Source organism: Apium graveolens, chromosome 6, assembly GCF_009905375.1.
Source record: "Apium graveolens cultivar Ventura chromosome 6, ASM990537v1, whole genome shotgun sequence".
In the NCBI taxonomy this organism is placed as follows: Eukaryota; Viridiplantae; Streptophyta; class Magnoliopsida; order Apiales; family Apiaceae; genus Apium; species Apium graveolens.
In genome coordinates, this window is record NC_133652.1 from 156,616,996 (window position 1) to 156,622,982 (window position 5,987).

At 36.3% G+C, this 5,987-nt stretch overlaps 1 non-coding gene across 1 annotated transcript; it reads left to right on the plus strand.

Annotated features, from left to right (window-relative positions):
- Window positions 1-4,897: 4,897 nt before the first annotated feature.
- On the plus strand, window positions 4,898-5,004 carry LOC141669939 (small nucleolar RNA R71). Its single transcript, XR_012554190.1, has one exon. It is a non-coding gene; the product is annotated as a small nucleolar RNA R71 (small nucleolar RNA).
- Window positions 5,005-5,987: the final 983 nt, after the last annotated feature.

Genomic DNA, 5,987 nt, shown 5'->3' on the forward strand with positions numbered 1-5,987 from the left:
AGAAGAACAAAACTCTTCTTAGGGGGAAAATTCGATTCCGCAGTCTTCAACATGTTGTGGAGTTCAGGCAGGCTGACATCCAACTTATTCATGTGAAAGTTCACAACAAACTGCGAGAATGAACTCGGAAGCGATTGCAAGACCAAGTCTTGGCTCAGCTCCCCATCCATGGCAAAACCAAGTTGTCCAAGATGTTCAATCAAATTGATCATCTTAAGTACATGGTCATTCACAGATGATCCCTCAGACATCCTACAACCGAACAACTCCTTCGATATCTCATATCGAGCTGTCCTCCCTGCCACATCATACAACTCTTGTAGATGCATGAGGATAGTGTGAGCATCCATATGCTCATGTTGCTTCTGCAGCTCAATGTTCATGGAAGCTAGCATGATGCATTGAGCAACATTTGCATCATCTATCCACTTACGATACACAACATGTTCATCATTATGTGCATCGCTAGCAGGTTCAGTAGGCTTAGGTGAGTCAATCACGTATTCCAGCTTCTCAATTCTGAGAACAATTCTCAAGTTTCGAAGCCAGTCAGCATAATTAGGACCAGTCAACTTGTGAGCATCTAGTATGCTCCTGAGTGATAGTGCAGAAGACATAATGTATATTGTAAATCTGTAAATGATAAACACATAACAACACTTAGCAAATATTCAATTTCATTTCAAAACACTATATGAATCGGGTCTTTATTCATAAGTGGCTCCCACTAGTTTATCTAATTTATTCAACCCCCTACGTGAAAAATTAAGCATTCATAATGCTAGTGGGAATAGGGATCCTACATTCCATTACACAACCCCGGCTGTGGCACGAAACGTCATGTAATGTTCAATAGGCAAACAACTCTTGTCAATTACATCTAATGTTATTCCCTAATCAAACTTTAGCCTCTTGAATAATTGAGTCACGGCTGTGGCACGACAAACTTAATATTCTAAGTCAAGTCTAACCCAACATTCCGTACAATTGAATCAGTCCCCAAAGGCCCACGGCTGTGGCATGTAACGACCTTTAGATTCTTATTCAATGTACATATCTCTATGTAATAGACAAGTATTTCTTATTTCGAAATCAAAGCCCTCGGCTGTGGCACGAAACGACAATGATTTAAAAATAAGAACTACTTTCTATCATGTTGAAAGGCTATGACCGACACAAGCCCGTTGTATCATTGGCCAATTACTACTTGATATTATTTAATTTTAGAGGGATTATATTATGTTACAATCATAATCATATTATAAAGATATTCTTCCTTTTAAATTAAATATTTCAAATCAATAATCAATAATCAGATGATTCCCAGATCTATATGCATACAACCTAAGCTCTAATACCACTGTTGGATTTTAATCGCAGCGGAGGCATGGTAAAACACTTTTACACATATAAAATCCAAATAAAAGCATATAAATCATGGTAAAAACATATGGATAGATTACTAACCTTTAATATGCGATCCAAAAGCAACGATCGGAGATCCTTAGCAGTTGCTCCTCAAATGTGAAGCACTCCACCGGTATCCACCAAAAAAATGACGTTAAGGAGGAGGAGGAGGTGGAGAGAATTAGGTTTTATAAAATTTTGGGGTTGTGGGTTAGAATGAAAATAGGGTTTATAATAGTATATTTATAGGCAAAATTTGCAGCTGAAATTTTCCCATAAATATTATTATTATTATCCCATTTATTATTCTCATTAATAATTAAAACACCTTTTAATTATTAATCCTTTTTCTAAACACTTTAGAAATAATTCTCTCTCTTGATTTAATTTCCAAAAAATTAAATCCTTAATTAATAATATTAAGAACTTTTCTTAATTAATTTATAATCAATTAAATCTCATTTAATCAATTATTAAATTTACCAATTAATTATTTATTTCACAAATAAATAATTATTAGCCATTATTAATTAATTCCTCCACCATTAAATCATTCTCTTTTTATGATGTGACCCTGTAGGTTCAATATTAAGCCGGTAGTAGAAATAAATAATAATAAAACTATTTTATCATTATTTATATAAATTCTCTAATTTATTAAATATGATTAATTAATTAATCACATTTATTCTACATCGTGACGGATACTTCTCAGCATATCGCGACTATCCGGATAATACGAATTCACTGTTTAGAATACCAAGAACCTATTCAGTGAATAGTTACCATACAATAAACTCCTTCTACCCTACAATGTCCCGATTAAATTCAAGGCATGGATCTCGTGTCAAGCCTATCTAATTCAGTCACTTGTTTACCATTTACTATGCGTAATTCTATGCAAATTAGAAACTCCTTTCTAATTTCATTTACTCTGGCCAGAGATTCCTGAACTAGCATAAGTGGATCAGCCTTGAACATTCGCTTCCTTCACTGGAAGGGGTAGATCCTTTATTGATCATACACTATCTTCGTGTACAAATTCCTATAACCAGTAGAGCCCTAATAATTGTCCCTGGAGACTAAGAACTAAACCAAAGCATAGTTCAGTGTACACAAGATGACTATGATGACCTCAAGTCTAAGGATACTTATACAACTATCACTATGTGAACAACTGCTGACACGTGAGTGAACTCCATCAGTTGTTCAGCTGGGGGAGTCATGTTCAGTGAACTTATTCTATAATAAGCACCTACATACTAGCTATAGTATTACCACACAAATGTCTATGAGAACAGACATCCTTCATAATGAAGCAAGCATAATATGTACCGATCTCTGTGGATTATTAATTACCAGTTAGTAATCCTACGACTAGGAACTATTTAAGTTTAGAGTTATCATCTTTTAGGTCTCACTATTATGATCTCATCATAATCCATAAAAAGCTTTACTCTAAACTATGGTATATCTTATTTAAACACTTAAATAGATAAAGCCCATAATAAAAACAAAACAAGTCTTTTATTAATATCAATGAAATTAAAACAGATTACATAAAAAGTTATTCCTAAATCCTAATACATGATTGGACTTAGGACATATTCCTTTCAATTATCAATGGCACTATGAAGCAAATGCCTTACCCTTGTATCCTTGGTAATAGATGAGATGTCTTCAGCTGTGTAATCACCTATCTCCTTTGGTATGGACTTTGTTAGTTGATCAGCAACTGCAACCGAGAGCTTGGTAGGCTTGTATGGTCCTTCATTAAACCTATCAAGGTATTCTAGATCTGTAGCTTCCAGAAACATAGCCATCTTCACTTTCCATATGGGATACTCATAAGGTCTCAGTCTGGGAACCCTAATAGTCTCATATCGACTGTGGGTTTGAGTGTTTTGAGTTTCTTGAGTTTTGGTGGGCTTGGTTGGAGTTTGTGCTTCTTCAGACATGATTCTTTGGATCTTTATTGTATGTGTGTTAACATAAAAGCTCTGATACCAATTGTTAGGTCACACAATACTGTAGAAGGGGGTTGAATACAGTGTTTATACAATCAAATTTATTTAACACAAGTATGTAACAAAGATCAAGTATATTAAATAAACTTTGTTACAATAAGAAATGTTGTTCTCTCTCAGTGATGAACAAATATCACTAAGAGCTGCTAGGTTACAATGTATAATCTTCTCGATAATGATAACACATATAGTGTAAACCCTAAGTCTGTGTTTATATAGTACAAAATTATAAGATATATCCTAATTGAAATGAAATACAATTCTGTCTCCTAAAATATATCAATCAAATATCTTCTACAAGTCTTCCAGTCTTCTAACTCTTTTCATGCATATCTTCTTTTGTTTTAGTCTCGATCTTCTCCTGTAAATCAGCTTCCGTCCTTATATGAAAGTCTTCCCGCACTTAAGTTCTAATATGACCTTAAGTTCTGATATTAAGCTCTGACTTTCAATAAATCTTGATTTCAGTAAGTCCTGATTTGTCCTGTTGTTAATTTCTGAAAACTAAACACAAATCATATTAGACATGACATATCAAATATATCTAACACTATTTCTCCCCTGTATTACCCTCAGGAGGAGTGTGCTCAACAGTAGTCTTCCTTGGTTCCACTTCTTCTTCCTTCTGCGCTTCTTCTTCTTCAGCCTCAACTTCAGATTCTGGAGTCTTAGCTTTTTCAGGATTTGCAACCTTACCAGACCTCAATTTAATTGCCTTAACATGCTCCTTAGCTTCCTTCTTGCCTGACACTTCAGTATCGCTCGGAAGCGGTCCAGGTTGACGATTCAGTAATGCATTAGCAATTTGCCCAATCTAATTCTCTAAGGTCTTGATAGACACAGCTTGGCTCTTGCACATGAGCCTTAACTCCTCCAATTCAGATTTTTCATTAGCTTGCGGTAACTGCTGAAGTTGAAGTTGTTGCCTAGGGGCATATTGCGGTTGCTGAAAACCAGAAGGGTTATACTACTTTGCTGTGTATGGATGATAAGATTGTTGCATCGCATTCTGATTGTTACTCCAGCTGAAGTTAAGATGATTGCAGTTATTTGGATGATAAGTGGCTAGAGCTTGTTGTTGTGATCTCTGAAAGTTGCTCACAAATTGAGCTGATTCGCTAGAAATTGAACACTGCTCAGTTTCATGTTCCCCCGCACAAAGCTCACAAACACTAGTGATTTGATTAACTCCATAATTATCCAAAAAGTTCACTTTCATCGTCAAAGCTTGAAGTTGAGCAGTTATAGCAGTAGCTGTATCCACTTCCAGAATTCCTGCTACCTTGCCTTGCAACATTCTTTGCGTAGGATTCTGGTATTTATTAGCTGCCATTAGCTCAATCAACTCATAAGCTTCATTATAGCTTTTGGCCCATAAGGCTCTACCAGATGCTGCATCAAGCATATGTCTAGACTGAGCGCCCAAACCATTGTAGAAACAGTTTATAATCATCCAATCAGGCATGCCATGATGTGGGCACTTCCTTAGCATCTCCTTGTATCGATCCCAAGCCTCATACAGGGATTCTCAAGTTTGCTGTGCAAACTGAGTAAGAGCATTCCTGATTGCAGCAGTCTTCGCCATAGGAAAGAATTTAGTGATAAATTTTTTAGCAAGATCCTCCCATTTGGTGATAGACCCTGGTGGTAGAGAATGTAACCAGCACTTTGCTTTATCCCTCAGAGAAAATGGGAAGAGTCGCAGCTTGATAGCATCTTCAGTCACCCCACTGAACTTGAAATTGTCACAGATCTCGATGAAATCCCTGATGTGCATATGGGGGACTTCTGTAGGAGAACCCCCAAATTGAACTGAGTTATGTATCATCTGAATCGTGCTCGACTTGATCTCAAAAGTGTTAGCCGACATGGATGGTGTAATGATGCTCGACTGAATATCATTGATCTTTGGCTGAGAATAGTCTATCAGAGCCTTAAGAATTTCTTCCTGATCTCCCATCACTACTAAAGCTGGTTCCTCGACTTTCTCTTCTTCTTCTTCTTCTCCTTCTTCTTCTACTTTCTCTTCGTCCTCAAAAACTTCCCTTCGAATCACTACAGCTTCTTCCTCAGCTTGATCCAGAGTTCTCTTACGAGCCCGCGAACGCGTATGCATACATGCTCGCTAGAGTACCTGAAACACGACAAGGAAAAGAGTAGGTAAGTAACAATGTCCAAGTCAATGAACTTTAACGATCACTGATGACAAACACATAAACTAAAAGTTAACACCGAGTTCCCCGGCAGCGGCGCCAAAAACTTGTTAGTCGCTAAGCATGCGCTAATAATTCACGCAGGTATACGCGATCACAAGTAATATAGAATTATTTCTAGTTCGTTCCCATAGAGACTGGTTTAGGTTAACTTTGTGATTTATGCACTTATGCAACAATGATATGGCTATTATTCAATGCTAAGACGAATAAAAAATTGAGTTTTGATTATAATACGATTAACTATTGAGAATTATACTGGAGAACATTAACTTAGAGATTGAAAGGGGTAAATAATATATGACACAAACATAGGATTCTAACTTCATTAAGTATTTCA